Source organism: Drosophila nasuta, chromosome 2L, assembly GCF_023558535.2.
Source record: "Drosophila nasuta strain 15112-1781.00 chromosome 2L, ASM2355853v1, whole genome shotgun sequence".
In the NCBI taxonomy this organism is placed as follows: Eukaryota; Metazoa; Arthropoda; class Insecta; order Diptera; family Drosophilidae; genus Drosophila; species Drosophila nasuta.
The window spans coordinates 6,297,063-6,319,503 of record NC_083455.1 but is presented as its reverse complement, the minus strand read 5'-3'; the positions used below and the strand labels follow the sequence as shown (position 1 = coordinate 6,319,503).

The 22,441-nt window shown below is 32.9% G+C and overlaps 1 non-coding gene across 1 annotated transcript; it reads right to left on the bottom strand.

The window, feature by feature from the left end:
- Positions 1-19,499: 19,499 nt before the first annotated feature.
- On the bottom strand, positions 19,500-19,571 carry Trnaq-cug (transfer RNA glutamine (anticodon CUG)). The gene has a single exon. It is a non-coding gene; the product is annotated as a tRNA-Gln (tRNA).
- Positions 19,572-22,441: the final 2,870 nt, after the last annotated feature.

Sequence of the window (22,441 nt, the reverse complement as noted above, 5' to 3'; positions counted from 1 at the left end):
ATTAAAGGATAAGCATCAGTACTCCATGCGTTTAATCCTGATATTCTTCCAAGCAATACAAAAAGAACTCTCAGTCCATAAAATAAAATCATTTCTGAAGTTAATGTTTGGCAGCTTTTACTCTATTGAATAACAAATGCTTACTAAAAAAATATTGTGAAAAGCGTAGCTTTATAACCGAAAAAATGGGTTATACAATCACCATCTAGGCGATTTTAATACGAAATATATGTTTACGCACATTAAAAACATCGAACGCAAATTCAGTTCAGTCGAAAAAAACCCCTCAGCTCGGTTTTTTCGCGTTAAAGTCTTGAAAAAAATACTTGAGGCCATGTGCAAGATAAACAATGGTAAGTTCTTTGAATTCATTTATTATTAACCATATAGTATTTATTTACACACATCTTCAATGTTTCGTATCATACCCTTTTACCCTATGGGTAGCGGGTATAAAAACTGAAAATATGTATAAAAGGGTATAAGAGTTTTACAACCATGTCTGTTTATCTGTGTGTCTGTGTCTGTGTCTGTCTGTGTCCATATAAAAACCTAGATCTCAGAAACTCATTTGGTTTCAAATGTTTGCAACGCCTACTACCTCCCCCACAATACGGATAAAATCGAATAAATGGCGTAATTTAGAGTCGCAATTTTTGGTATATATAATAATAATTACAGTATTTTTGTTTGCCAAAAATTTGATTCAAAGTTAGAAGTTATTGATGAAATACTTTTGTGTGAGCAAAAACTCATACTTTCTACGGGCCATAGTTGTTATATAGTATTTTGAATGTAATACTTTATCAGTATACCAAATATATAATTCGGTATATTTTTAGTATTCATGTGGTATATTTGGTAGATTGTAAAATGAATACTCCACTGTTTCGCTTTCTTTTTTTAAAGTGGATAGCGAGTATCTCAAAGTGGAGTACACTCGACTGTAACTTTCTTACTTGTCTTCACTGAGGAAGATTTTACTATAAATGAATAAAAAACCAAAAAATGGAGAATTGAGTATAAGCAATTATTTGAGTTATTTGTGTGGTACTTTTTTAATTTTTGTTAAATTTTTTGTAATTATTAACAATGTTTGTTTCTTCAAATTATACACAAATTTCGTTTAATAATCAAATACAAATACGTTATTTACGAAAGAAAAGGAGAAAAATAAATATGTTCAATAGGACTACAACGCTAGATGTAATGCAACCTTTTTTATAATCAAATGAATTATGTGAAAAGTTTGAAATCGAATTGCGAATCTCTTGTAAGTTAGTCAGGTTTACCTCCGCTGTTGCTTGTAATTCATTCTCTTGGATTTTTTTTGTTGTAAGATCTTCAGTAATTTGACGAACATTGTTGTCAGGTGTTGCTGTCGTTTCATATCCTTTAATGTCAGGTGTATATTGTGAATTATTCTCTTTGACTTCAGGTGCCTTACTATTAGCGACGCTTTTGTCGATGTCAGGTGTTGCTTTCGCCTCATGTATTTTAATTTCAGGTGTAGACAGGAACTCATTCAATTTGATTTCAAGTGTTGTAAGGCCTTCTGATGTTTTACTATTAGCGACGCATTTGTATTCCTCCGCATTAAAATCATATTCCAACTTTTTGAAGCATTGCCAACAAATATGATAATCATCTCGGTAATAGCCACTCTTACATATACACTTCTTTAAATTTTCGCATCATCTTTCACGAATTGGGCAGAGAGTGCATTTATTTTCAATGTTTTCATAGTAGCCTTCTGGACATTTACAGATATTTTCTGTTAAGTTGCAATTGATTGGCTCCTCAACATAATTTCCGCACATTTCAGTACTCCATGCGTTTAATCCTGATATTCTTCTAGGCAATGTGAATACGACGAGAATTCTCAGTTCATAGAGTAAAATCATTTCTGAAGCTAATGCTCGGTATTTTTGAATGACGAATGCTTACTAAAAAAATATCATTAAAAACGAGGCATTAAGACCGAAAAAAATGGGTCTTACAATCACGATCTTTGCGATTTTAACTCTAAATATATGAATCATCGAACGCAAGTTGAAGTCTTGATAAGAAAACTTAAGGCCATGTGCAAGTAACACAATGGTACCCCAGTTTTTTGAATTCATTATTTTTATCCATATGGTATTTATTAACATACATCTTCAATATTTCATTCATTCATTTCAAACAAAAGAAGTAAGAAAGATACAGTCGAGTGTGCTCGACTGTGAGATACCTTCTAAGCATTGTGAATAAAAGCTAAACAGTGCAATATTAATTTTAAAATATACATAATTAATATACCACAAAAATACTAAAAATACTTCAAAGACCATATTTGGTATATTGATATAGTACTACATTTAAAATATTCCATATGTCGTAAAATATACCAGATTGTCAACCTATGGAATTAAAATCCAATGCAAAAGTATCTTTTTTTTTAAAACTTCTACTATTTCAATATTATCGCTACCAAATTTTCAGGAACCTTAACTACTACAGTTATTATTGTATGTAGTACATACTATTTACCAAAAATCTAGCTACAAAATTGATGTTGATTTGCAGAATCGGCAATATATATTAAAGTATAAAATATATAGTATATATAGTGTTGCATGCTACATATATTTCCTACAGGAAGATGTAAATATATTAACTTACCGCATGTACAAAAGTTTCAAATTAAATTTGCCAATCTCTGCTAAAGAGAAAAAATTGTTCTATGCAACATATTATAATTTACAACAAATACTTCAAGAAGCAAAAAACTTTTTTCTAAACTCCAGCATATTTCTACAATTGCCAGTTTAAATCGGATCTCAATTTAAAGATTTTCGACCACTACCCTCAAAAACTACAAAAATTGTAATTAACTTTTATAGTTTAAAATAATCAATGAAATATCAGTGTAATTTTTAAGCTACTGCTAAAAGAATCCTTCACAATTATCAATATTCAACGACTGCTAGAGAGAGAGAGATGTAAAGAAATACTCGTGAAATAATTTACATCTGTAGATTCTAAGGCATATTTTTTCATTACACAATTACATTTTATTAATAAAAATTATAATTCAATGTTTCCTCACAATCTTCATTTATTAAAACAAATACTCGTTGAATATTTCGAATGAATAATTTTTCTTAATAGTACAGTATTCGTCTCCATTTATGGTAATATTATTTGGTGTATTTATATTTTTTACGAACAACAAATTTTGTTCAAACAAATCAAGCACCATTTGGTGACATACCAGATCACTGCAATTCCCAAGAAAAAAGCAGCAATGAAGAAACGAGTAGTTCGTTTGGTAATCTTAATTCGAGGTACTAAAATTGTGTTTGTATTTCCGCTTTCATATTGATATTGTTTTTTAACTTCTTCATAGTAGCATTTCCAGTCCTTGATCTCAGCACTATAACGATCTTTGCTTCCCCAGTGTGAGCACTTAAGACATTCGTTTTCCATTATCCGGCCATATCCTGTGTCACAAATGCATTTGTTCAAATTTCCACACCACCTTTCACCTCGTTGGCAATAGCGAACGCAATTTTCCGTGCCGTTATTAATAAAGCCAAGAACACATATGCAGAGGGAGTGGTTTCTTATCTTCAAATAAATACATGGACGCGATTCTAAACCTTCATCCTCTCCGCACAATTCTTCCACGAATTCCCCTTTTAATGGTGATATGGTTCCAAGAAATGTTAGTAGGAAGAGAACAGTCAGCTCTCTGAAAAAATCCATCGAAGCACAGAACTGTTGAACGTGAATGTCAAATGCAGACTGAAGAGCAAAGACTTCAGCGAAGATAAAAACGTCAATGAAATCATCGATGTTGCACCTTAAAATATCGATAAAAAAAAAAAACAGAAACAAAATTATTTAAAAGCTTTTAAAATTGTAATTTATATTTGAATGGGTAATAGACAGATATTACAATTAATTAACTAATTCTACATGATATATTTCTTTATGCTTAAAAAACATCGATATTTTAGCTGCTTGACTCAATGCACATAATATTCAGAAAAAGTAAAATAATTGCTTAGGGCAATTTCAGTGTGAGTCATTGAATTTAAATAAATGCTAACGGCAGATCATACAAAATAAAATGTGCATTTGGTGCAGGCATACATATGTACCTACAAACACACATATAAATATTTATATACAAAAGTAAATAGTTCATGTCTACATGCTTCCACATAAAATTTGGCAAAAGTAAATAAGCTGTCTCCAAATTCTGAAAACATAGCTCGCATAGCTTTGAGAAGCTTCAGTTGATTTTTTTAACTTCGGCAACGAATCGCCACAGAAAATCATATCAGTTGTTTTTCAGATGTCCACGAGGCAAGATTACTATAAGAAGCTTTGCATGTGCAGAGTCTATACTGCAGAATATCAAAAGTGTTGGACTGAGGGGAAAAAATGTATAAATTATTTAATTTTATTGAATTTAATATCATTAGACAGTATAAAATTAGGATCATATTGAGAAAATAACATTTTTTATTACGAAACGTTTTTTGCGCAGAAAGTTGAGCTCGATTATTTTCAAAATATCAATGTTTTTAGCTGACCTCTTTGATAAACTAATATACTTATGTTTCAATAATGAAGAAAATGCTAAAAAAAAAAAAAACTAAATTTCTTTAATTATTCTATCTTAAATTTGGTTAACTCTCTTTTAAAACAATCACGGTGACGAATACAATATTCAATGTTAATGTATGAATAATATCAATATGTCAATGACGTAATTGATTTTAAAAATTTCGTATAAAAACTATGTTCATATTGCTCTTTGCAAGCCCTATTAAACATTGTTTATTATAATTGCAACCATAGCCTAAGTCGCTGATGTATGTATTTGTCCAACTTTTCTCATTAATTTTTTTAGCGCATTACGGTGAGGTTTCTAATGGTAACGATTCTTTATCTGCATTCTGGCACATTTCGTTGGCTCAATTCTCATTTAATTATGATACTCGTATGCTTCCAAGCAATGCCATCTCAGAGCTAGCAAATATTACATCAGCAAATCCAACGCATCTAAATGTTCAGCGCAGACAGGAAAGCAAAGTCATAAAGAAGATAAAAACACATCAATATATTTCAATAATTATTAAATTTGCATAGTATTTCTCAATGTCTAAAGTGAACCACTAAAATTGAAGAATTAATAAATTATATTCTGTATTCAAAGTATTCGATAACACTCATCGCAAACATCGATATGAACAATCATATATCGATATTCCAACAGCTTAACTGAAGATAAAGCTTTGGTTACTTCATACCACAAAAACGCTCAAAGCCAAAATATGCTCATTCGGCAGAAAATACAAATGCATTTGATGCCTGCTTTGCACAATGCTTTGTGCATACATAATACATATGTATGTATGTAAGTATGTATGTATTACATACGTATGTATGTATGTACAAAAATACGAAGTACAACTGCATACTGCGCACTTATGTACAAAAAAAGCCGCACTTTTAAGGGTTACGAATTTGTAACTTTCAGGGCCTGTGGTTTCATTATATGATTTCGGATTCGCCCAATTTTTTTTTTAACAAGTTAATTGATGGTATGTTAATAAAAGTGCATACCAATTTTTATTTTAAATTTGCTTTTAATATTAAAAAAAATGTTGCTTTTGGTTTCACCCTAGTTTTAACGACTTTTCACTATTATGGCAAACTTAATGAAAAAAATCATAAAAGTAATAATAATGAAAAAATTCAACAAAAACTATTTTTTTCCAATTGAACACCATACTAACTATAAAAAAAATGTAAATCTAGGCAATTTAACATTAGACATATTTTTTTAATTTAGCTTAATACTTAGAAATGCCGCCTTTGGCCTTAATTACAGATTTTACCCTATGGGGCATAGAATCGTAAATTGAATCCAAATATTCCTTCGTTATATCGTGTATCCATACTTTTTCTATAATTTGTTTTAGCTTCTCCATAGTTTTGGGATTTCGCTTTCTTATTTTGGCCCCCATATAGGCCCCAACATTCTCGATTGGACTAAGGTCTGGACTGTTTTCTGGCCAATCCAACGACTTAATGCCCAATTCTTTCTTCAAATTGGACTGATTCTGATTGGTCAAGAGTGCTATTTTCAGATGAGTCCAAATTTAATCTCATTGCATCTGATGGAATTCTCAAGGTGCGCCGTAGACGTGGGTAACGGTTTTCTGAAAATTGCTACATAGCCACAGTAAAGCATTCACCGTATGTTATGGTATGGGGATGCATATCCAAATATAAAACTGAATCAATTTTAATGGTTCAGGGTATGGTCAATGCAGAAAAATACAAAGAAATAATTTTAAGTGGAGTCGTGCCTAGCATTGAGTCCATAAGTGAAGAAGAAGAAGAACCCATTTTTCAGGATGATTCTGCACCTTGCCATCGAGCCCGATCTGTGAGTTATTCAGTGTCCGATTGTTATCAAAACAACTTATTCAGATAAATTTAACATTTTTCTATCTAAAGATAATAAATTTGAAGGAGGAATTGGGCATTAAGTCGTTAGATTGGCCAGAAAACAGTCCAGACCTTAGTCCAATCGAGAATGTTGGGGCCTATATGGGGGCCAAAATAAGAAAGCGAAAGCCCAAAACTATGGAGGAGCTAAAACAAATTATAGAAAAAGTATGGATACACGATATAACGAAGGAATATTTGGATTCAATTTACGATTCTATGCCCCATAGGGTAAAATCTGTAATTAAGGCCAAAGGCGGCATTTCTAAGTATTAAGCTAAATTAAAAAAATATGTCTAATGTTAAATTGCCTAGATTTAATATGTTTTTATAGTTAGTAAGGTGTTCGATTGGAAAAAAATAGTTTTTGTTGAATTTTTTCATTATTATTACTTTTATGATTTTTTTCATTAATTTTGCCATAATAGTGAAAAGTCGTTAAAACTAGGGTGAAACCAAAAGCAACATTTTTTTTAATATTAAAAGCAAATTTAAAATAAAAATTGGTATGCACTTTTATTAACATACCATCAATTAACTTGTTAAAAAAAAAATTGGGCGAATCCGAAATCATATAATGAAACCACAGGCCCTGAAAGTTACAAATTCGTAACCCTTAAAAGTGCGGCTTTTTTTGTGGCGCTGACTGTACATATATTTCCCATTAGGTAAAAGAGAAAATACATTTAAAAATATATTGTCATATAAGCACAAAAACTACAATTAATTTCAGATATTCTTTATTTAAATTAATTCATAACTCGAATATAAATGTTCCATTGAAATACATTTAAAGAATATATGTACGAATTTGAATATTCTCTTCTCTTAAATAAGGAAATTCCTATCAATATGAGTCACAGATTCGAGTTCGAATTCGAATATTCTTTTCTCTTAAATAAATAAAACGCTTATCAATATTAGTCACAGATTCGAATTGTTCGGTATTTCAGATCAAACTAAGAACTCACAAAGTATCAAAATATTTATGTATGTTAAATAACCTTCACCTTTTATCACTAATTCAACATTTTATCCCTTAATGTATACAATATGTACATATAGTATTTATGTATGTGCCCATTTCTGTATATACTCAAATGTAAGAGAACGAGCGCCCATAAAATTCCATGAAACGGTAAGCAATCTCGCAATTTTAAATAATAAATTCTTCATTTGTATTTCATTTATTTTCGGGAAGTGTTAAGGAAGTGTTCACAACATTGCTGAAGTTCTGATTTGCCAAAGTACTGTCAAAATTCCGCTTAAGTTGTTGATGAACTCCGATTAGAAATACAATTAGCAGAAAGAATAGTATCATAAAACTCAAAGTGGACAACGCACTTGGTAATGTTTCAATCTTTGGCGCGTTACTTTGAATAAGCTTAATGAAATCTATAATTAGGTAATCTAACATTGATGTATGATATCGGTATGGAATCTCGGCACAAACTCCTTCAAAATCACGGGCATGACCTTCAATGCAATTACAGGCCAATGCAAAGCTATTTCCAAAAATACTTGATGTGAGTTGCCATTGCTCGCTGGCACCAGAACAACTGCCATGAGGGGCACAAATCCATCCACGATCTTTATCATCGGCACACATGCCGCCTTGTACATCGCAATAAACTATACGAGTATCATAACCAGTCAGACAGCTGCAACTATTTCCATAATAACAGATCAGCCCATCGCCACAAGTTATTTGATTTGAGCAATCGATTGCCTCCAGTAATCCAAACAGTGAAAATATCACAGCAACAATCAGCATTGCGCTAGGAAATTCGCATGCACACTCAGCAAAATTTAAATGCTCACTGTTTTCAATTGGTTTTGTGTTCGCAAATACGTTTAGCTGATCAGCAATCTCAAAAGAGAGGAAACAGTCAGAAGCAGTCGCAGCGGCAGAGAATATTAAGAAGAGAATTGAATATGTATTCAGCAAAGAGCAGTTTTGGCGTAAACAAAACCAGACTCTTTAAGTTTCAATTCCCCTTCACTTATAGATTACTTTTGTTTGACACATACATATTATATTTTTGTGCCTGTATGAAATGTATTTAACAGGCATTCTCCGACCCTATAAGTATATATATTCTTCATTAGCATCAACAGCGAGACGAGCGATGTCCGTCTGTATGAACTGCAACATCTCAGAGACTATAGGAGATAGAGATATAATTTGAATGTAGTATTATATCAGTATACAAAATTTAGCGTTTTGTATATTTTAGTATTTTTGTGGTATATTAATTTGTTATATCTTAAAAATAATACCGCACCGTATTGCTTTTATTTAAATGTGAAGCGGGTATCTCACAATCGACCACACTTGACTGTAGATTACTTACTTCTCATTTTATATTTATATTCTCATTAGTTTTTTAAATGTTGAACCAATTTGTGTATTTTACTTCCACTCACACATTTGTATATTTATTATATGTTGTATCCACTTCCACTTTAAATAAATTAATGAATAATAATTAAAAGAATTTAAGATAATCACTTACAAAAATAAAAAGTTTATTAGACGCTTATCTTTAAACTTTATTGTAAAAGATAGTAGAGCATCTTTTGTTATAGCTCTGTAAGAATAGCTTTAATGAGCATTATTATAATTATCATCAGTCTTATCACATCATTAACGACAACAACAAGTCAAGCGTAGTATGTGGGTGTGTGTGTATGTGAGCTAAAACAAGCACGATGAAAGTTGCCGTTTGTCGACCTATTTACTTAAATATATAAAGCCTGGGCATATTGATGGGTGGGTGGCTCCTGCAAGATATATCGATATGTCGTGGCGCAGCGACAAATGACATCAAGAGGGGAGCGGAGAAGGGAAACTGAGGAATATGAGAACTGTAAGTAAAGACGATCCGACCACAAGAAGTCACATACACACACAAAATTGCATGTCGAGTGCTGCATAAAACTCAAATTACAGCAAAATTCATGGATGTACATGAAAGGAACTAGACCAAGTGGTTTGGCAAAACAAAGAGGTCGGAGAACGTAGGGAGAGCGAGTTCGACTGCATTTCGCTTTTATTTGACAAATATTTTATGATCCTGACAGAAGTCGACCAACGAAATGTGAAAGACAACAGAAAGGAATGGAAATCGAATAAAGTAGAAATACTTGAGGATACTCCACTTTATAATCAAATAAAAATACAACAATTTTACGGAATTTAGGATCTTTATTGTTTTTAAATAGATTAGCGAAACAATTTGGGATATTCGCGTAGTATTTTGAAAAAAATATTTAAAATATTCTTTAAGAAAGATAGAAGTTAATTATTATTTAACTAAAGCAAGAAAATTATTTCACAATATTTTATAATGAACATTTAAGATAAAAATGACTTATAATCATGATTCGTAAAAGTCTTTTGCAGTCAATATAGAGAAACACTTACAGCTAAAAACGCTTCACACATAAACTTAGTGCATAACACACTGTTCATCAGTTATATACTCATGACCCGTGAACTTTCCGACCCTCCCCCTTTCGGCCAACTGCTGCAAATCACACTGCATTTTGGAGAAAAAGATAAACAAGCTGCGATGTCAGGGACAATTAAAAAAAAATGTAAAGCGATACGCTGTCCTTGTCGACGTTCACGTTGGCGTCCTCGTCGTGTCTGATGCTGTTGTCTGTTTGGTGTTTATAATATTTTTGACATTTTAATTGCCCAACAGCGTGTGGAGAACACAATAAGGATACTTCGCACAAGGACATCAGTTACAAACTCAAATGACGTCCATTATTTGCGGCTATTCGTTTCAATTCTTCGCCTGGCTTTAATTGCATTTAGTGAGATGTTTTTTTCTTTTCTTAATTTAAACAATTACTGAACACATTGAATGGGGAGCAGAAAGGGAGCAGAGAGACAGACTGGGCCACTGCAATTTGCGGGTGAGTTGCTGCATTCGCAGACGCCATAAAATGCAAATTCCTGTTGATCCTGTTTGCCAATGCCAATGCATGTGCCAGGCTTGTCCTCCTCTGTCCTGGCCTGCCATTTAGAAGACGTCTCCTTGCCCCTTGCATTGCTCCTCTTGAGCTTGTCATGTCGGTTTGTGTGCCAATTTCTTGTACCACGTTCCGGGCGCGATTCAGCACAAACCAATCTAAGGATATTGTCGCTGCAATCCCCAAAGCACTGCCAACAGCCGCTGCTGCCTCGCGGATGCAGAGCCAGACACCGACTGCCAACTGCCAACTGCCGACTGGCGACTCCCGACTACTGCAGCCCAGTGAAACGTTGCACAAATATTTGATTTGCACTTTTGTTCCGTACACACTGCAAAAAATAGCAGCACTTCAAATTAATTAATATGCTAAACTTTAAATGGATTGAAATGCATAAAATGAAAAAAACAAAATATACGATCGATTCTTTTAAAAATAAAATTAGTATTCGAAAGCCATACGTTTATAAAATATTAAGAACTGCATAATGAATTATAAACCACAAAGGAAATAATTTATTAAGTTTTCAGTTTATGGAATATTAATATTCAGAAGGATTATAAATTATTATTAGTTAAATACTTCAATACATTTGAATTGACATTTGAAATAATTGCAATTCATTGATGAATTTAAAAACTTCCTATTTTAAGAATATAAATGCAATTTATTAATTTCTTAAAATTGTTCTTAATACTACTGATTTCTGAAATTCGGTTGTAGAAGTTATTTAAGAAATACTTTTGTACTGCTTTTGCTGTCAATCTGGTATATTTAGAACTGTATGGTATCTTTTCAATGCAGTACAATATCAATATACCAAATAGAGTCATCTTTATATTTTAGTATTTCGCGGTATATTTTTGTTATGTATATATTTATAGAATATTATTTTCATTGAAAATGGGAAGCGAGTATCTCACAGTAAAGCACACACTTGACTGTAGCTTTCTTACTTGTTTTTACAATCTTTTAGTATTATTAATGTGGGAATGGGTCTGGCAACGCCAATCTATCCCCCTATCGATGATATGAAGAAAGGAGTATCGACGATATGAAGAAAACAGTATCGATTGAGAAAGAGTATCGATTGAGAAGGAAGTCGATAGAATATACTTATAAGATAACTTTGGTGTCGACGACGAAAAAAGCAAGACGTGCTAACGACGATCGCGACGTATATATTAAAATAATTAAATTAATCAATAAACTAAATATTATAATAATTAAGGATTAAACTTATGAAATAATAAATAAATATTAACATAAAACCAATCCCACATTAATTCAATTATTATATAATATTATTATGCTATATGTAAGTGTTGAACCACGTTGGTTCGTGAGGAAAGTCTTGGCTGAAGCGTAAGTGTAAAACACGTCGTAATGCTTTGACTATTCATTTTCATCTGTATATAATATATACAGTACAGTATATATACTATATATTAAATGTTAGTTTACATAATTATGTGCAGTGCAGATGTTAATGCACTGCTAATTTTAGTTATCGATATTCATATACATGATATTTTTACATACATTACATTGATATTTTTAACAATAAGAATAAACAAATTTTTTCTGTTGTGAATATACAATATACATAAAGCAGTAATTATTATTTTCCAATTCAAAGTCTAAAAGTTCTATAAATGTAAAAATGTATTTCATAATCTCGTATTGTGTTCCTTTGCTTCTCTCAGTGCATTCGGGCGTAAGTGCTCTATTTCAGTTAGTAACTACACGAAGCTGGTGCGGCATAATCCTCGATATTTTCACGCTGCCATTGCACCTTTGACCCCACAGAAATCTTTCTCCCCTCGTTACCTACTGCCCCACTCCTGCGCTTGCCAACTCATCAAACTGCCATTACTTTACCCTATAACAAATCCGACAAGGACTCTGCAGCGCTGTCAACAGCTGTTGCTGCTCCTCTCCTTGCTCTGCCTGGCCGAGTTAACAGCATTAGATAAATATGCAAATAAAGCGCAAGTCAGTAAGCATTGGCGGGTCACGTTAAGTATACGACATGCTCGCTGTGTACAGACAACTCGCGATTAGCCAAAAGTTTAAATGAAGCAACTCGATTCACAGACCAGACCGCACTCAATTGAGAGATACAAAACACGCTTGTTCATAAATCATCGAGTGTCTCCGATTGCCCAACAGGCAAAGGGCTCATTAATGGGGTTCATTGACCGCACAACTTGCCCACGTTCACGTCTAACTTTAGCTTTAGTTTCGCCCACAACCGAACCCTTTTTGTAACCCAAATACGATTTTCTTTTTTTTTTTTATCAGAAAACACGCATGTCAAGATCGACCTCAACCCACTCACATTTGGGAAAACCACAGACTGACTTTTTTTCCATTGTGGTTTATTTTCATTTTCATTCTCATTTTTATTTATTTGTATTTTAGTTTTTTTAATTTAGTACGCTGTGGCAATTTCGTTTTGCTCATAATTCAAAATGAAAATAAATAGAAAATGTTGTAAAGGAAAAGCTCAGACGAATCGAGATAACTATTAGAAATGCCCAAAAACATTTTACATATAAATTGCTTGCGCCTGCAAAAAGTGAAGCCAACAAAGATTTATTCAAATATATTTAATATACTCGCATGTGTATGTACATATGGTATATAGTCTAGGTAGACTTTGTGGCTAAACGCTGCCGGAAACTTACATGAGAAATGAATATTAGAAAATTTCATATCCAAATATCTGTGATTAAGCAGTTTTCTTAGTTGTGGCGTGTGAAATATGTCATGTTGTCATGTTTACACACTTTGAAAAGGGTATTTCAGTGAAGTAATGCTGAGAAGCTGATTGTATATCTATTTAAATCAATCAGTTTTATTTAATTTATTTATTTTAATATTTACATACTTTTTATTTACTCATCTTCATTTATTTATTAATTTGTTAATTATTAAAATTATATTCATGTGTGGCTGTTGGTCTTAGGTTCAAACTCTATTCGGTTTGTATATAAAAAAGAGGTTTGGGGTAATTGTAACTAATTAAAAAAAAATTAGACAACATTCATAAATGTGTAATAAATATGTACAAAAAAAACAAATACTACTTTTTTGTTCTATTTTATTTTGTTCTTGATATAAGATTTTGCTTCCTTGGTTTATTTTGAGAATACTTCATTCTTGAAACAAGATTATAATCTTGAACTTCAAGATTGGGCATTCTAGAAATTTTGTAAAATTTCGATCTTGATTTAAGAATTAACCTTTTTGGTTCAATTGACTTAAATTGATTCAATATTGTATTCTTGATTTTAGCATGTTTATTTTTTCTGTGTATTGTAATGACTTTTAACCTTTAAAGAACGACTCAATTTCATTCATTTATTTTAATTTCATTTTGTTTATTAAATTATTTTTTTTTATGAATATCATGTTTAAGTCTCTATATACATTAATTGTATATTATATATATATATATATATAGTATATTAATTGCTTAAACTTCTTTACTTCTTTAGTATTATTAGAATATATATTATAATATTATAATATTATAATTTTTCCTTATTATTATTATTATTTTATTTCATGTTCTCCTTCTAAGGAAAGTTCTTTAAATGCTTGACTCTCAGATTTTTTACTTTAAGCGAGTCTCGAACTCTAAATTGTACTTTAAAAAATTCCATCTTCTATTAAAACATTCAAATTAATGTATGTATATTCCAAGAGGTTAGAGCATTTCTCTAGGCTTCCAAAGTCAAAGTCAATCAGCAATTTTTCGTTTCTCGTTACCCAACGCATTTTGGGACCTTTTCAACCAGACGCAGTTGAGGCATGAAAATTCTGTTAATTCATAGACCATTTCAAGTTAAATGTCCCCTCTGAATGGCACGCTGAAAGTGGGGAAAACTTGGCTATTCAGCAGTGTCTTTTGCGTTGCGTTGCCATGCTGGGAATCCAATGGTTAATGTGCTTCCTGTTGACGATGCCGCAAGGAAACGTGTCCTGTGTTTGTCCAGTCGGCGTCGAATGACATGTCAAACACGCAACTGCTCCGATTTAGTTTCCATCTTCTCACTCTTCGTGTCTCTCCTCTTTCTCCCTCTCTCTCGTTTCCAATTCTTTTCCGTGCCTCCAGGGCTTTTGATGGGGCTCTGCTGTTGCCTTTAGTTTGTTGTCTTTCAGCTGCCAGGACGAATATTGATTATTGTTGTTGTGGTGGGCAGAGCTTTCCGCGGATTTGGAGCAGCTTAGAGTGTTCGGACAATTTTGTTTTTGTTTAACCATTGGCCATTGACCTTGTCCCTTTGCCAGTGGCATTAAAAGTTATGACATTGTTCAAAACGATACGTCAAATTTATGTTTCCCTCACTTTTGTGACATTTACCAAAAAGAGAAAAAAACAACACTCAATTTAGGCGTTAATTTTTTGATAAATTCTCTCAGCTTAAAAGGAAAGAAATGGTCTCTTAAATTTTGTCCTAAAGACGGGGGTCAATTTGACCTTATCGTGACATTAAATTTGTCACGCTGATTATCGCAAATCTTGAGTTAATTAATTTCATTTGTAGCCTGCTCTCTGATGCTGACATCTTTAGTGCTTGATTCAATGATATCAAAATGCCGTAATTTGATTGTAAAGAACTAAGAGAAGCGATTTTATATTGCTCTTTAATGTGTAGATTAAAGCTGGACACTTTGTAAAGATGCACAAAAAGAGAAAGTCAGGTTTAAAGTGTTTTATATTCTTAGAGAATCATCGTATAAATACACTCATCTTACACTTGATAATTGAAATACATACCGATATTTATTTTAATTAACTAAGTAATATTGAAAACAAATAAGAAAGCTACAATCAAGTTTTCTCGACTGTTAAATAACCGCCTCCCATTGTGAATAAAAGAAAAACAGTTCGGTATTAATTTAAAAAAATATCGAAATAAAACTGCAAAATACTAAAAAATGTCAAAAGTTATACTTAGAATATTGATCAGTGCTGCAAGTAAAATATACCATACATAAATACAAACGAAATATACCAAATTATAAGCTTTGGAAACCTGTGAATAATAAATATATTATTAATTATCATCTGAACTTTCATTTAATAACCTTTCAGCAACCCACAATAAACGCAGGCAATATCAATCAGCATTGCTCTGACCATAAGCTGAACTGTCTATAAGTATTTATAAAGCTGCTTGTACACGCAATCAAAGTTCGCTGTCCAACAGTTTGCATAAAAAATCGCACAAATATTTATTCATATGCATTCACTTACGTGCACTCAAAGTGCTGGCCAACAGAACCGAAAAAAAATTGCGCTTCTTTTTTGGCATTCATTTTTTACTGGCGCTTCGAAAGCAGCCAAAAAGTAAAAGGATGACAAAAAAAATGGATTTTTTTATATTTGTCTGTGTTCTTGTTAGTCTTATTATTGCTGTTGGTATTGACTTTTGTTTTGGGAACTTTTTCTCACCCATTGAATGTTTGTTTGGACTCGCTTCATAAAGAAAATCTCGTCGATTTATCAATTTGAAATGTGAAGAACAAAAAAATGGAAACTGAAAGCTGGAATTTTATCTGGACAGAAACGCGAATGTTTTCTTTATGCAAAGCAAATGCAAAATTTGTCTGCCAGCGAACACAAATGTCCCAGTTGGTAGTATTTATTTCATAATGCATTTCGAGACTATCTAGTAGCTCTTGAAAATATAATTGTTCGGGGATGCCAAATATGCTATGGCAGAGTGCTCATATTGAACACAAACTTTCAACTAATAAATAAATTGTTTTTTTTTTGTATTTTCAAATCACGTTTAGAATTCTCTTCATCAAAATTGAATGTTTGTGCATCGTAATTTTATGCTTTCTGTTTTTATTTTACCATTTGATAAAGTGCATTGCCATGATGACTTCCGCATTCAAGAATCCGACCTATCAGCATATGGTGAACTCAAGCAGCAACTCGAAGTTTTACGCTTTGCAGAGTGATCTCGTCAATCAATCGATTGCCGAATTTAAAACATCGAATAGATCGCGGTACTCATCCAATCTGATGAAGCGAATGTCCCCAGAAGTCTGGGCTCAATTGTGCTATGACAATTCACTGACGCGCAACATAAACTGGTCGAAAATTCTTGAGGATTTTTTACCACGGAACCAAGACGACGGTGATCACGTTCATGGTCCAAATCCGCAGCGAAAGCAGCGATATAAGCCTGTGGTTTTACGCAATAAGACGCCGTTTGTGCAATTGAATCAAGATCCTGTAGGAGCGGAGACCAACAGTTCTACTCGCCTGAGCAAAGCTTATACCTTGCCCCACAATCGAGACAGCGATGTGCCAGAATCGCAGCCAACTGGAGACTCGTCTATTAACAACTTTGTGGAAATGCGCGATATTGTGTCGCCTTTTTATCATCGCGTACTCAACATCGATCTGCAATCCAGTCTCAGGATGTTCATGAGTTACATACAAGATTTTAATCGCTTATTCCTCGACTCTGGCCCAGTGCAGCAGTTGAATAATGTGCTGAATTTTCTCTATGACTTCTTCATGTCCATCACAACGGGTCTAAGGCAAGCGGCTCCCAGGATTCAGCGTGTTATTTTGAATAGATATTCATATTTAAACATATTTAATGGCTACTCTATGCCATTGTCGCTCCATGTAGTCGAATCAAATCCATCCTCATCAAATGCAGTTTCCAATGAGCAGCGATTGTCCAGATCAACTATTGTCAGCTATGGTCAATATTGCTGCCCGGAGTTGAGAAACGTTTTATCGGAGAGTGAGAACATGACTTGATAAATTTCATGTGAACAATAAAATCCAAATTTTAGCGTGGTATTCTTTTGTTTTGTATGTATATCATCATCATCATTTTCGATGAGCGAATTCCTATTTCAAATCCCATTCTATTAGCTTTGTAGACAACGGAGACACTTGTGATTAGATTTAATAACCCATATGATGTTTGAGCTATTCGAGCTACAAAGCTCAAGCGCGGATTTTTATTGCATATACGATGAATACATATTCAAAATGTTTGTTATGGGGTTTTGCGGACAGAGTTCTTGCCATAACAATTTACCTCGATGTCACCTCTGCGGCAATGCAAAAAGTTGCAAGCTGAGTTTTATAGGAGAAACCAACGAGGCGCATTAAATAAACGCTACGAGACGAATCTCATTTAATTTTACGTTAACAATTTCAGCAATCCCTCGCACAAAATACAAAACTTAACACACTAAATGCGAGTTGAGCGAGAAACGATAATAGAAATACACTTTCTTTGCAGACCTTTATTTTATTCTTCCAATTGTGAATCCAATATTATAAATTCTACAAATATTTAGTTTTATTTGAACATTCAAAATATTTCTCTAAGCCGAAAATTAAATGAAAGAATACGACGTTAAAGTTTGTCACGCACTGAAAAGTATGTCACTATACTATTATTTAAATGAATTATACTATTTATATTTATATTTATATTTATATATTTATTGTAATAATGTAAACATTAGAAACTTGCAAATAAATTAAAATACCCATTAGAGTAAAACATAGAATTTATTTAATTGCAAGTACAAGAAAATATGAACGTTTAAGGACGTAAGAAAAAAATAAGATATATGTATAGTAAATCTTTTTAATTTAATTATATTTGAGGTAATACTTTGATGCATTTAAAAGTTATTTAAATATTCTTGATCTGATGAAGCGTTAAGAACTATTGTCTCATTGCCAAAAGTGACTTTAAAGCCAATGTGCCCGAGAACACTAACCAACTATTGTCTAAGGGTTAGCCAAAATTTGTTGCCAAATGTTGTCGTCGTGGTCTTTGTTACTCTTTGCTCGTCTGGCTTATCGCTGACAGCTTCTGTCTGGACAAATTCGTGTGCTAAATTATTGAAATTTGACAAGTGAACTGAGTACTGAACCGACACACAGCGAGACAGCCATTGAGATTTTGATACGCGACTGGTCAAGACACCAGCTGCAGTTTCAGCCACAGACACCGACAAAGCCACAGCATCAGCATCAGATACAGCTACAGTTTCAGACTTTGGGTCTGAGTTAAGAAATCCAATTAATTAGCTTTGACATTGCGACACTCGAGGCATGAAATTAAAGTCAAGCGGTTTCAGACTCGCACTCGTAAGTGTTGCTTAATTTGTCAATTATCGATTATTGATTATGTTGCCCTCGAAATGGCGTCGCAAGTGTAGCTATAATTAGCTTCTTGCCGGCAAGTCTTGAGTAAAACTGCCTGTTGATTCGAGTTGGGTTCAAAGGTTCCTCAAATAAATTGGCGTCGTTTGATGGCAAAGATGATGCGCAGTTGCAGGTCACAGAACTTCCGTAAATTACGAGATGTCACTTTAAGATACATTTGCCTGGTTGGCAATCAAAAATAGATAAATGAATGCAAAGTCTATTTATATGTGCAAAACTATCAGCTTAGCTTTAAGCTTTAAAAACCTGTTGCATTTGCCAACACTGGTCAGCTTAGTGTCGGATATATGTTTGAAGCGCAATTGCTGCGAGTATCTTGCAGATACATTTCGAAGCTAATACGGTTTTGTGCCAAATTAATCAAAACAATGTTTGTGGCAACTGCCACAAATAAATTGTCTAATGAAATTGCACAGATTTCAGCTGGTTTATCGCAGTCTCTCATTCGCTTTGCCCACTTTAACACCCACTCTCTTTACTTCTCTTTGCCATTTCTTGCCTTTCGTTTTACCCGTTTTTATGGCCAATGGCATTTTATTAGAGACAACGAACTGTGTAGTGTAGTTAAAAGCAGCTGAACACATGCAAATGCAAAAGTTTGTGTGCATATGTGTGTTGTAAAATAGCAATAGAAAACTTCCTTGCTGATTGCAAGGATAACAAAATACATTCAGCTGCAGCTGCACAGTATTCAATTTAAGCGTTAACTAATTGCCAGAAACTCTTTAAATGTTAAATTAAAAAAAACTAAACTCTTCAAGAGCTTCTCAGGTTCTACCGAGATTTGAACTCGGATCGCTGGATTCAGAGTCCAAAGTGCTAACCATTACACCATAGAACCGGTTGATTTCTGAAGAGTCTTATAATAAATGTAAAATTTAAATAAAGATATGCATATATTCAATAAACTTGATTGCAACATATTCATTGTTGTTTTTGATTGCAGATTTTTATTCATAAGCATATAAATGATTAGTAAGCATGTTTATTTTGTGTTCATATATTAACAGTACCAAAAAGTCTTTGGATATCAACATTTATTTATATCAGATCTATATTTAGAACAGCATAGTACACATTTTAAAATTATGCGAATTTTCCCACAACAATATAATATGTATTTTAAAATTATGCGAATCTTCTGAGATTTTAATGCTTATTACTCAATTCTTTGCTTTGGGTAAATGAAAGGAATATAACAAATAAATTTCAAAACTTTAAAAACTAAAAATTTAGATTAAAATATAAATAATAATTATGTTCTTTAATTCTCTGTCGAACATGTCGCCTGCGATACTATCAAAAGTGAAAACAAAACATAAATATGCCAAAACATTTCTTTTATTTTGAGTAAAGATTAATCTGATAGCTCTTGATTAGCACTTTAATTGGAGCTAAGAATGATTTTACAATTATATTTCTGTTTTAAGAGAATTGCAAAAATGAAAGAATTCGGACGCAAAGAATAACCTTTATTTTTTTACGTTCTTTCAGTTTATGATTTCTTCACTGAAAAGAATTCCGGCAGAAAATTTCCCATGTGACAATTTCATTTGATATTTCGAAGGTGTGATGAGTGTAATTACTTTTTGGGCTTCTTTGACCTCCAAAAATTGTTCGCTTCATTTGCTATTTGACTTTTTATTTCGGGCAATTAAAGCTTCAAGCGAATCGTGTAAAGTATCAAATTTAAGTAGACCATTGGAATCATATCAAATCCCAGGAGAGACATCACATAAACTCTGATCTTTTACGGTCAATTATAAGCAGTTCAACTTTACTTTCGTCCTTTTGTTATGCTGCCCGTGCAGTTGGGCGTAAGGGCGTGTGGGCGTGGCAAGTCTATTATATGCAGTTCAGTTCAGTTGTCTGGCTTTGTGCGTCGCGCTTTATTCAACTGAGCTAATTAGCTAAACACTTGTTATCCCAGCAGCTTCAGCTTAACACCCTCCTCCCTTTCCCCACCCCTTTGACCCATTAAGTACTATGAACTTGTTGGCTATGCGGGGACACGTTCATTGCTCTGCTTACCTGTGTTTAAATGGTTTTAGAGGTTATTTTTAACACTGGTTGTACAACCCCTCGATACGCCCCCTATTATTATCATCACATCATTTGCATGCGTTTAGCGAGTGGGCGTGATGGGCGTGGTGGGAGGGATGTCGGTTCTCTATGTGGCGTAAATAACAGCAACTTTGTGCCAGTAATTTGATTCGCTTGACGACAACTTTAGACGACAATCTCATTAACATGCGATGACATCAAAATCAGCATTTGAATCGACATCAACATCGAAATGCATATCGAAATGGTTGTCTTCGCATTCATATCATCCTCCTGGCAGGATTCGCTTCTCATATAACCAGCACTATGAAGGACACAAATGGATATGAGATGATGACTGCCACTGACTTTATGTGCACTTTTTGTCTCCCTCACCATTCGCATTCTTATCACTACACTATTCTGCCATTGTCTCCAACTGATGATAAAATGCATTGCAAATTGATATACCAATGGAATGTCGTTAAAAACAAATCGAACATTTACACAAACCTTAATACACATGCCCATAAATTGTTTTTTTCCGTTAGCTGAAATAGCTACGGCGAATTTGACGGCGAATTCGTCGGCGAATAAGTCAAAAGCTTTAGGTCTTGCTTTTGAAAGCTTTTGTTCGGTTTCACTCCCAGCTGTGTTGAAAAGCTTTCGCCAAAGCTTTTATAGTGAGCCGTAGAAGAATACGTTCACTCCTAATATAACTTATACATTTATTATTGTTAGTGAAAGCAAAAAAAATAAGTGATATTATTAATAATTAATATTATTCTCTTCATATATTATTTTTTTTACTATTATACGGAAATTATATTTCAAATAATACTTATACATATAAGTAAGTCGCAATAAAATTTCCATTTATACAAAATCTAAATTGTTAAATATTAATGTTATTTTAATAATACTCATTTTTTATGTTTGTGTATATTTTAAATAATATACGAGTACTGTAGGGTAATTGATTGTCTTCAATTATTTCATTAAGAATTTAAATTGTAAAAAAATGAATTTAGTTCTCAGGTAATGCACTGATTTTAGATTTTAAGAAAAATATTTGCTCACATTTTTTTGCAACGAATTTATAAAACTGCATTTATGAAGAATTGTTTTTCTAATTCAACACATCTTTCTTATGAATCACAACCATTCCTGAAGTTTACTCTTATCATGATGATAATTTCAAATGACTTTATCGCTAATAAGATTTCTCGGATTTCTTAAACAATGTTGTCTCTAACTCCAAGTGGACAAGAACCTCTTGTACTTGCGAACTTTTCGTAGTATTGCCCAAAAAAAACCGCATCTAATCTCTGCTTAGCATGAAACACGCGTTCCTTGTGTACTGATAACACCTAAAATCAATTTAAATACTGGAATTTAAAGAATAACAAATACATGTGTGTGTGAATGTATTTGTGTTATTTACGATTAAACAAATTATTGCACCTTATGTCAGCCATGGGAGATTAGTAACAGCCAGAAAAATTCAATGAAATAAAATCGTTCGTTGGCGCACTTAAGATCCAACAAACATTCTCTAAATAATTATGTTTATTTTTTCTATTTGTCTATTTTAACGAACTTAGATAAAAAAGTTTTGCAAGTTCATTAAATGGTGTTTTATAAGAATATTAATATTCGTTAATGGCA